This window comes from Chinchilla lanigera, unplaced genomic scaffold (genome assembly GCF_000276665.1).
Source record: "Chinchilla lanigera isolate Chin_1 unplaced genomic scaffold, ChiLan1.0 scaffold00065, whole genome shotgun sequence".
Taxonomy (NCBI): domain Eukaryota; kingdom Metazoa; phylum Chordata; class Mammalia; order Rodentia; family Chinchillidae; genus Chinchilla; species Chinchilla lanigera.
In genome coordinates, this window is record NW_004955466.1 from 9382304 (window position 1) to 9394418 (window position 12115).

Below are 12115 nucleotides of genomic sequence, written 5' to 3' on the forward strand. Positions count from 1 at the left end.
TTCCCTGGGATTCAGTCCACAGTATTCAGCTATCCAGGCACTCAGAGGCCAGTGAAATTCAATGGGGCCTAGCTACAGCTCAAGCTGGTGACAAACTTGGTATCATCCACATTAGTTTTATAGGCATGCAGAATGTAAGAGTTGTGGGATCAGGAAAACATCCACCCAGATTTCAGAAGGCCTGGGAGGTCACACAGTGTCACCCTGCAAGGTCAGTGTGTGAAGCTGAAAGTTCAGTGGAGACCTCAGAAAGTTGATCATCTGAGGAAAGCCACAAGAAGTAAGAGACCATGAGGGCTGCAACCGCCAGCAACACCACAGAAGTGGGGCCACCCAAACCCTTTGGAGTTAACAGCTCATTGCTATGACTTGCCTTGGGTGCTGGACATGGCAACTATGGGATTCAACGCATGTCCTGCTGGGGTTGAGTCTTGCTTTGGTTCCATTGCTCTACCCTCCTATTTCTCTCTCTTGGAATAGGAATGTTTATCTTGTGTCATTGTATGTTGGTGATGTTTAATTTTCTTTTGGTTTTTACAGGAGCTCACAGCTAAGAGTTTACCTTAAGTCTCAGAGGACATTTTGGACTTGGACTTTTCAGTAGTGCTGAAACTGTTAGGACTTTGGTAACTCTTATAAATGGGCTAAAGACATTTTGCATAAAGGGATGCACATGAGTCTTTTGGGAGGGTATAGGCAGAATGTTATGATTGATAACTAGATGTCCACTCTCCTGTGCTCATAGGTAAGGCTTTTGAGAGGTGATTGGATCAAGGAAGTGTGATAGTCATCAGTGAAACTCATCCACTGATGAGTTTATAGCTAAATGTGATGTTGGGAGGTAGAGCCTGGTCATCAGAGGAGGTGGTTGGGGGGCTCTTGAAAGTTATATCTCCATCCCCCACTCCTTCCTTCACTCTCTTTGCTTTTCTACTGTCTTTCTGTGAGAAGGTCTTCTCTTCTATGCAGCTGTGCCATGCCATCCTGCCTGGGAGCCAGCCAACCGTGGACTGTAAATGTTAGCCAAAATAAATGTTTCCTTCTTTACTTTGTGGGTTCCAGGTACTTTGTCCCAGCCACGAGGAAAGTGACTAAGACAAGGGACAAAGAGGAACATTTCATAATAATAAAAAGGTCAACCCACTGAGAAGTTATAAGAGTTATAAACATATGTGTATTTAACAACAGATCCTAAAATGCATACAGGAAAAACAAAACTTAAGGGAGAAATAGAAAATTCAGCAGGAATAGTTTGAGATTTCAATATTCCACTTCCAATCATGCACAGAACAGCTGGAGACAGAGGGAGAGAAGACTCAATAGCATCAGGAATAAAATAAACACCATTAGCAATTTTGCAGAAATGAAGAGGATTATAAAAGAATACTATGAACAACTACATACAAAAAAATACATTATTTATTTAGATGAAACAGTAAAATTCCTAGAAAGACATAAGCCACTGAAGCTGATATAAGAAGTGGAAAATCTGAGCCAGGCAGGATAGCATGGGCCTGTAATCCCAGTAGCAAAGGAGGCTGAGGCAAGTGGATTGTATCTTTGAATATCATCTGGAAAATTTAGCAAAACCTGTCTCAAAATAAAAAATGAAAAGGTCTAAGGATGTGGCTCAGTGGTGGAGAGCCCTTGAGTTCAATCTCAACTGCCACAAAAAAGTAAAGAAAACAGAAATTTGAGTAGACTTAGATCAAGTAAAAAGATTGACTTAGTAATCAAAAATACTCTACAAGGACAATTCCTGGAACAAATGACTTCAGTGTTGAATTCTACCAATTATTTATTTATTATTATTTTAAAGAGAAAAAAAATAACAATAAAACAGAGTGTCAAAACAGGTTAGTAGGAGAGTTATAATAATCAATACATTGAGTATTGTTGTCTCCATAGTAGTATTTAGAGTACAAGATATAGGCATGATATCTTGTCCAAAAAACATTAGCACAAACCTTTCCTTTCAATGAACTAAAGGAAACTAACTGTATAGCTATCTTAACTATCTTTTGTATAAATATTTTTTTTTATTTTTCTCTTCCTTCCTTTTCCCTTTCCCCCAACACAGTTTGTCCTTTCTTTTGAAGAGATTCTTCCTAATTCACAATATCTATTGTACATTTTGGATCTTCTTTACTCATTCAGTTACTCACATTAGTAACACAATATGATGTTTACACATATGAGTCTGATTTATTTCGCTTATGAGTATGGTCTCAAATTGTATCCATTTACCTGTAAAAGTTTCCAGTTTATCTTTCTTTGTGGCTGAGTAGTATTCCATTATATTAAAAAACCCACAACTTTTTTTTATCCATTCCTGGGATGATGGGCATTTGGGTTGTTTCCAGTATTTAGCTATTACAAATTGTGCTGCTATAAACATGGGTGTAATATATAGCTGTGGTATGATGTTTTTAATTCTTCTGGGAAGATTCTCAGAAGGGGAATAGCTGGGTCAAATAGAACCTCTAATCCTAGCTTTTAAAGGAATCTCCACACTGATTTCCACAGTGGTTGCACCAGTCTACACTACCAACAGTGGAGAAGGATTCCTTTTTCTTCACAGCCCCACCAGCATTTGTTATTGGTTGATTTCTTGATAATAGCCATCCTTTCTGGGGTGAGATGGAATCTCAGTGTTGTTTTAATTTGCATCTCTTGAATGACCAATGATGTTGAACATTTTTTCATGTATTTATTTGCTCTTTGTATTTCTTCATCTGAGAAGTGGTATTCATCTCAGATGCCCACTTTTGGATTGGGTCTTTGAATTTGGGGGGTCTGATTTTTTTCAATTCTTTATGTGTTCTAGATATAAGTCCTTTGACTGAGGGACTGTTGGCTATAATTTTTTCCCCACTCTGTGTGTTGTCTTTTCACTGTGTTTGTGGTTTCTTTTAATGTGCAAAAGCTTTTTAAGATCCCATTTGTTGATTCTTTGTAATATTTCCCTTGCAGTCTGTGTTTTGCTCATGAAGTATCTGCCTACACCTATGTCTTTGAGATTTCTACCTATTTTCTCTTCCAGTAAATTTAGTGTTTCTGTTTTAACATTTAGATCTTTGATCCATTTTGACTTAATTTAGTACATGGTGATAAACATAGGTCTAGTTGTAGTCTTTGGCATTCTACCAAATATTTATAGAAGAATTAATAACAATCTCTCATGAACTCATCCAAAAAGTAAAACATTTGGGACATGTCCCAGCTCACTAAATGAAACCAGTATTCTTCTGATACTAAAGCCAGACAAAATATGACAGGGAAAGAAATTGCAACTCTATTCTTTATGAAAACAGATACAAATATCCTTAACAAAATGCTAGCAAACTACACCCACACAAAATGTTTATAGTTGTAATTGAAGTCATAGTCCTTTGTAATTTGTTGCAGGATGCAAGTTTGTTTTAACATCTTAAAATCAACAAATTACAGCAAGTTAATAAAGGACCAGAAACCCCTCCACCATTTCAATAGATGCACAGAAAAAGCATTTGATAAAATAACACCCTTTAAAGAAGCAAATACTTAACAAAGTGGGAATTGAAAGGAATTTCCTATACCTAATAAAGGACATCTACAAATCCCCCCAGTTGACATTTTATTGAATTGTAAGAGATTGAGTCCTTTCTGTCTAAAATTTAGAACAAGACAAAGGTATACAGTATTGCCATTCTATTCAGCATTGTACTGGAAGTTCTAATCAGAGCAATTAGGCAAGAAAAGGAAACAAAAATGTCAGGATTAAAAAGAAAGAACTAAAATTTTCCTGTTCACAGATGACATGATACTCTATATAGAAAATCCCAAGGTGTTCACAAGAAAGCTACAAGAACTAATAAATGATTTCATGAAAGTCACAGAGTACAAGGTCAACATGCAAAAATCAGTTGTGATTCTGTACACCAACAGTGAATAGTAGAGAATCAAGAAAACAGTTCAGTTTATAATAGCACCTTCTTCCTCTTGGTACCTGATATCCACTCTGGGTAGCCTTCCTTTTGTGTGGTCTTGGTAGGAATCAGAACTTGCCTCTTGTTACAGAAGTTGAAGGAGCCAAGTCCTTCCTGGAAATGCAGTTCACATAGATTGGGTGATTCTGATGCATACTTCCAATACTCTATTAATGGTTCCAGATTCAAATATTAGTTCTGATCCAAATTATTTCCTCATTGTTGTGCCTCCTTTTTTCCATTCTATGTGAAGACCACCTACCTTCCCATGGCTTGACCTATTTCATAGACATGCTTTTTGTTTTTGTTTGAGGCAGGGTCTTGCTAGGTAGCCTAGGATGGCTTTAAACTTGTGGTTCCCCTGTCTTGCCCTCCAAAGTGCCGGGATTACCAGCTTCGGTCACTATATCTGGCTGACATGTTTTGTTAAGAGGGAATTTACAGCAATAAGGTATTTTGAGGTTTTTGATTGCGATGCTGTATATTAAGACACAAGATATCATTGCTTTTAGAGTCCCTACATGTTTTTTTAAGCAGGTTTTAGCTCTAGACACTTCATTTCTTACAGTTCTGGATGTTGAGAAGACCAAGATGAGGATGCTAGCAGATTTGTCTGGTTCTTGCTTTCTAGTTCACAGATGGTACCTTCTCTCTGTGCCCTTTCATGATAGAGTGGGCAAGGCAGCCTTTTATAAGGACATTAATCCCATTCATTAGACCTCTGCCCTCATGAGCTTATCACCGTCCACAGGTACTAGGGTACCTCCTAATACCTTTATCTTAGGGGTAGGGATCCCTCCCTCCCTCTCTTCCTTCCTTCCTTCCTTCCTTCCTTCCTTCCTTCCTTCCTTCCTTCCTTCCTTTCTCTCTTCCTCTCTTCCTCCCTTCCTCTCTTCCTTTCTCTTTCCCTCCTTTCCTTGTTTCTTCCCTCTTTATTCCCTAATTTTGGTAGTACTGGAGATTGAACTGAAGGAATATTGAACTACACTTCCATTTCTTTTTAAAAAATTATTGTGAGACAAGGTCTTGCTAAGCTCAAACTGGACTTAAACTTGTGATCCCTCTGTCAACCTCCTGAGCAGTTGGGATCGCAGATGTGTACCACCATGTTTGGCCTTAGGATTTTAAAGCGTAGATTGGGGAGTAGCAAGGTAAGCTTTCAGTTCACTGAGTACCCTGATCAAATTCATCATCTTTGCTTAAAGAAATCTGTCCCAGAAATTGTGCAGTGGGGCTGGTGTCATGGCATATGACCCATGCAACCACATATGCCTAGAAAGGGCTTGTGCTTGGTTGTTTGGTCCTGTCACAGCCTTGTACTTCTTAATCATTTTTTAACAAAGGCTCCAAATTTTCATTTTCTCTTGGACCTGTCAAATTATATAGCGAATCCTGCATGTAGGACCTATAAACAATTTTAAAAATTGTGTAGGAATATAAAATTCTAAGGCTGATTCCTTTGTACATGGCTTTTATTAATTTGCTTGTTCAATCAGTGGATCACAAACATTTATTGAACTCCTACCATATGCTAGAGCTGGGCAATAGTTAAGAATAAGACAGATGTGGTCCCAGCCCAATGCAGCTGTAAGTTATTGTTTTTAAACATTTTTTGACCATGACTTAGTACAAACCAATGTGTGTGTGTGTGTGCGTGTGTGTGTAGATGGAGAAAAATTGCTTCACTTTACATGTAAGCATACAATATATTTATATATTTGTTCACATATATATATATATATATATATATATATATATATAAATTGAAGAAAAGTGAAACACATAGCACCCTCACCACATGGAGTGTACTCTACTGCTTCATATTATTTTGCTCTTTTAAAGGTGTTTAGTTACAATTACTGATGTGGTTTCTCCAAGTTCACACTTAGTGGCCAAGCTGGTGCAGACCTAGGGCTGTTGGGCTCCAGAGCCCAAGGTTTCAACCACTTTGCTCTGATGCCTCCAGAAGTAGTCAACAGAGCAGAAGACCTGGTTTCTAAGGCCCAGTCCTGCTGCATAATAAACTTCAGACATTCCACAGATCTTTTAGGTTCTCCAGGGCTTAATTTTCTCTCCAGTAGAGTGAACCTAATAATAATATATGAGGAAGTAGAAGTACTTCAAAACTGTAAAGTGCTCTGGCAATGTAAGGAATGTTGTTAAGGTTAACATCAGCCAAGGCAAACACAATATGCTCATTGGGGAATGATGATGCATTTGTGTCTCTGAGGTTTTGGAAAGTTTGTGTCCCTCTATTTTGCTTGAGTCAGTCTCTCTATCAGTCTGTATATCTATCTTTGAATTTTTCTCCTGTTCAAATCTCCTGCCTTGGGTGAACAAATGAATTCCAGGCTATTTTTTTTTTTAAATGCCTAATTTCCTAAACAAAAAACTATTGTTTTATTGAGCTAGTTCTTAGAAGGCAGCTATACTCACCATTATGTCCCCAATGCCATATGGAGTGGTTCTTTGAATTGTTGCAAAAAAATACAGAAAATGGGGTACTAGATCTCTTCAGAAACTTGCTAGACCTTTTCCTTTCTTATGCCAGTTGAAGATGTATTACCAAGCTGTAAAAAGGAAACATACAAATAAGCGAAAACCTAATCAGTCCTTTTGACAGTTTCAGATAAATCTATTTTTTCTATCATAGTTTTACATTTTCTTTTCTTTTTTTTTTGTGGTACTGGGAATCGAACTCACGACCTTGCGACCTCGGGCTTGCCAGGCAGGTGCTGTGTCGCTGAGGTAAATTCCCAGCCCTCTTTTACATTTTAAAACATGTAGAAAACACATAGCTATTGTAGAGAATTGGAAGATATACAGGTACAAAGAAAATAAAACTCGTCTGTGCAATATAACCCCATAGCCAAGAGAAAACAACTGTTAACACTGTGCTTATGCATGAGAAATTGCATTATTACTGATTTTTTTTTTTTTTTTTTGTCTTTTTGAGACAGGGTCTCCCTATGCAGTTCAGGCTGGCCTCGAACTCACAGTGATCCTCCTACCTCAGCCTCCTGCGTGCTGGGATTACAGGAGATAATTTTAAAATTTAACATAAATTGTGAATACTTTTGTGTCTATTAATATTCTTTAAGAACATGATTTTTAATTGCTATATAATATTCCACATTGTAAGTCATTTAATCCATTCTCTATGGTAGAACATTCATATTGTTTCCAATGCTATTTTCACCATGGCTTAGAAGAATATTTTTGTACTTAAATGTACATATTTCTAATTATTTAGAAATGCTCTACAGCATGTCCCAAGAAGTGAAGTTAGTAGATTGGCGAGCTTTCTCTTTACGTTACTCTATCGATCAAGTAACAGAAATCACCACAAGCATTTATTGCAAGGTGTTGGGCAGCCCAAAGATTGTCAGGAGAGGCTGAGCCTTAGGGTTAGGAAGTTGGAAACAGGAAGGCTGCGCAGTCAGCGCTCCAGCCAGGTCCACAGTGGATCTTGTCCAGCCAGGACGCCACCGCCAGTGAGGCTGAACAAGTGCTCGCTGCTGCTGGCACTGGGCCTGGGCATCGGATTCAGACATCACGCTGGCAGCTCTGCCCTGCCGGCTCCCAGAACTGGATGCTGCTGCTGCAGCAGGAGGAGTTGTACTCTCTCCAGCTTCTGGGCGTGGCTAGCTACAGACACAGGCTTACCTCGTCTCCTCTGAGGGCCCACATCCAGGGCTGGGAGTGGGTGCATCTGGTGTTTGTCTCTGCCATAGCAGGGAGTGAGCCCCGCCCAGTGCCAGCACTCACAGGGAGGGAAAGTCCACCCACAGCAGGCAGAAAGTAGTGCCATAGTCTTGCTTTAATTTGCACTATTTGTTTGCTAGAGAGGAAGAACATCTTGCATAGCTCTATTTTAATTTATGATTTCTCTTTTGTGAATTTTGTAATTATATATCTTTGGATGACTTTTCCATTGAAATAGTTATATTTTTTGTAAGCATTTTTTTTTTTTTTGAGACAGGTTCTCACTATGCCATTCTGGCTGGACTTGAGCTCACTTTGTAGCCCAGGCTGGCCTCAAACTCACAACAATCCTCCTGCTTTAGACTCCCAAATGCTGGGATAACAGGCATGTGCCACCACGCCTGGTTAGTAAGAGATATTTTAACAGTGAGACTATGAATATTTTAACAGCCAAATATGTTTCATATTTTCTCCAATTTGACCTTTAATTTCATTTAGGACATTTCAATATCAACCTGTAGAAGTTTAACTATTTTATCAAGGTAAGTCTATTACCTTTTCTTGCTATGGCTTCATATTTTGCTTTTAAACTTAGGCTTTCTCTAATCTGAAGGAAGATAAATAATCACCTGTTTCTCTAATATGGAGTACGATAGAAACTCACTTATATTTTATGACTAATCCACATACATTTAATTTTCTAACCTTCAGATGAACTGATCACGATCATGAAGTTGTAGAAGGGAGATCTACATCCTGAAGTGTGGGAGGAATTCTTTCCCCCAGTTCAGCAGAGATAACACAAGAGGGGTGTTCTTCCTTTGGACGGCTCCAGGGAACATGTCAAGGCCCTCTGGAGAAACTGCAGGTTAGGTGTAGATCAGTCAGCTACTAACGTATCCTACCGTGAGTGCGTTAGCCAGCTTAACTGTCACAAGAAAGTGAAACAATAAAGAGAAGTGAATTTTTAGAAAAGGTTTGTAACTATCATTTTGTTTGACAGACAGTTGAATCTCCATAGCAAAACCTCCCTTTACTCTCAGAATATATGTGGGTGATGGTCAGAGTAGTGGGGTGGATGTAATAAAATGTGAAACAGGATTTTGTTGTTGGAGAATGAATGTTCAGGTACTTCTTACTGACCTGGAAGCAGGTGCTTTGGCATCTCCCATGTTGCTGTAGGTACTGGGAGAGCGGGTAAGTGGCCGAGTGTGAGGCCGGAGGTGGGAAGGTATAGGAAATTCCCCTTGTAGTACCCGGAAGGGCAGCAACAGCAGCAGCTAGTGATCTGCAGGGAACAGGTAAAGGTTAGTAGTGTCAAGAAGGAGGCACAGAACTGATACACCCACAGGACTCATTTCAGGGTCAGTGTGAGCACAGCTGTTCTAATCACCTCCTCTTTTACCCAGTTGGTGAGGGAGAGGTTCTTGCTTCAGAATTATGGGGATGGCTGAATACCTGACACTCGGCCCTGGATAGATGAGGCTAGCAGTGGCTTATTAGTCATATGCTCACAGCCTCGGGGAAGAGGATACTCCCTGCCACGCAAGGCCACATGGGGTGGCACTTAGTGAACAGAGTGAGCAAGCAGGGGCTGTGGGAGCAGGCTATGGAGCATGAAGAGGATGTGGTGCCCCTCAATTGCCACAGGAGGATGTGATTGGCTTGTTTGAATGTTTCTGCAGCTGACAGGGAACTGAAACCCACTACTGAGGGATAAGCAGAAACTCTGCCTGGTCCCATTGATAAAGAGGGCTGTTTGGCCACGATGGCTTATCCACAAGAGCAGACGAAGGAGGGGCACTTTCAGTTAGGCCACTAAGATGTCAAGGCACACAGAATACTGAGTCTTAATTTCAGCCCTTACACCGTGAGAACACTTACTGGCATGGCTGATGCTGCAGTGTCGTAGTTCTAAGCAGAGAAAATTAAAGGAGAGAAACTAAGTTCTTGTGCAGAAATTTAGGACTGTCAAAACAAAATAGCAGCAGTAATAAAAATTCTCAAAACAGGTTGGGTTGCAAAGGATTCAGCCAAGAAGTTTCCCAGCCAATGACACAGTCAGTTTATTGTCCCAAACCTGGGTCCTGTAGGCTAAGTAATAGGGACAGTGGCCATGGGTAACTTAAATTGCCCTAAACAACAAGTGCTCGTCTTTCAGCTGACATTATGCATGCCGAGCTGCAGGGGAAAGGGAGGGAGAAGGGGAAGGGGAAAGGGGGAAGGGAAGAGAAAGCAAATCCCATGGCCTCTATTGATACACAGATTTCATCACTCAGGTAAGGGCAATGGGAATTTACCTCAGCAAGCAGCTATGGGAAGCAGCCAGAGAAATTCTGGGGACTTCCCAGGGATGTTTTGTCATAGGCTAACAAAAGTTGATGGCATGGTACTTCCCAAACTAACCAGCCCTATCTTGGATGCAGGTTTAGCAACATAAAACACAAAGTCCCACATTATTTGGTATTTTATCAAGTATTTGATGAGTACCTACTAAATATTCAGAATTCTCTATGAAGTCACACAGGAAGAGCTCTCCTTTGAAGAGGTCCTAAGATCTTTGTTGAAACTATACAAATTTTATGTGAAATGATAATGCAAAGAAGTGTATAAATATGTTCCAAGATGAGAAACTTGGGAAAAGAATGCTAGAATCAGAAGTTAGTGTATTTTCCTTCAAACTATATTGGTTTCATTCTACAATTTAAATATATATGTAAACTCTATATAAACACATTATACAGCAAAACATTTTCTTGACCTGTGAGCTGAATTTCTTATGTATCCATAAACTAAATGGTGATTCTTTTTTTTCTTTTTTCTTCCAGTACCAGGAATTGAACTCACGACCTTGAACTTGCCAGGCAGTTCTGTGCCACTGAGCTAAATCTCCAGACACTTAAATGGTGATTCTAAAACTTCTCTTTGCTTCAAAATGTGCCCCCTATAATTCATGAATTTACAACTACCAGTTAAGGCGGATTCAGAAACATACTTTGTAAGCCCCTGAATCCAAAGTTGAACTAACTCCCATCTTCCATGGGCCCTACTTGAAGCTGCCTCCTGTGTCCTCCTATGTCTCTTTGGAGATCTAGCCGTGACAGCTGGGGAAGTACATTGAAATTTGATCATTTGGAGGATAAGTCAGATAAATCCAGAGAGTCCCTAGCTGAAGACTTTCTGAGTTTGTCTTTTTCCACTCCTGTCAACACACCCTACTTAATTTAAGGTAGAGTGCGAATCTGCGCTTATGGGTCTCTGCCAACTGCAGAACTTGATCATATTAATGCTCACCAAGGAGAGTCTGGTCCCAATTCCAGGTCATTCCTGGTCTACAAGCCAGATGCTGGCAGCCTGGGCTGATGTTCCTCAGGTCACTGTGGGGATTTTGATTATACAAGTCCAGATCCTGTCCACAGAAATTCTGATTTAGGGACTCTGTGGCTTGTTCCATGAAATCTGTGGATGTCAGAGTGTAGATGAAGAACAGATACTTATTTAATGTAAAGGGAAAACTTTAAACAGTTACAACTGATCAATAATGTAATCCCCTTTCTCTGAACTCGGAGCTGTTGGAAGCTTTCCAACATGAGGCTCCATGTTTAAACAATCGCTCCTCTTTCTCCATCATAAAATGGAAGTACACCCTCAAGCACCCTGTCTACATGATCTCATTAATCTGCACACATGTGGGTGGGACAGGAGTCGTTATTCTTTTCTGTTTCACGCATGAGAAAAGTGAGATGTGGAGAGTGTAGATGATTTGCCTAAGGTCAGACAGTGAAGAAAAGCTGGAGGCAGGACTTCTGTGAAGCTCTTTCCTCATCCACTACCCCATGTGGCCTCAAGCTGAAATGCAGCATTCCTCTTTTCATCCTTGGCTTGGACTCCAGGGCAGCACTGGTTTTGCTCAAGTGGGATACAGTATCTACTTGGAGCTGACTGAAAAAACAAAACTGGCTCAAAGAAGGGTCAGGCAAGTCCTAAAGATAATTGCAGCAGAAATGAAAGGGTGGCACATAAACTGTAATGACGTCAAAACCTGGGCGGTTTCTGCATTCCAAGCACTGACTTCTGAGATGCTGAGTTTGAATGCAAACGTGGGGCAATGCTTGAAACCCGTGATGGGGAAGGTCTGTGAATGAGATGTCCTAGGGCGGAGCTGAAATGCTGGCTGCTCTTCCTGTGTTCCGGAGATGGCAGTGCACTAATGATCAGTGGGGAGAGTTCGTCTCCGATTCTTCTTTCTTCATATGGCATGGGGGGTTCAGGTTACCCCTCACTAAAGGAACCCTTTTTGCTTTCCTCTCCCCAAGGATCCAAATTATTTCCATCCCATTCATTCAAAGTCCTTATCCCGCTTTAGCTAGGCATGGTGGCACACACTTGTAATCCCAATACTTTGGGAGGATGAGGCAGGAAGATTAAAAGTTTGAGCCTAG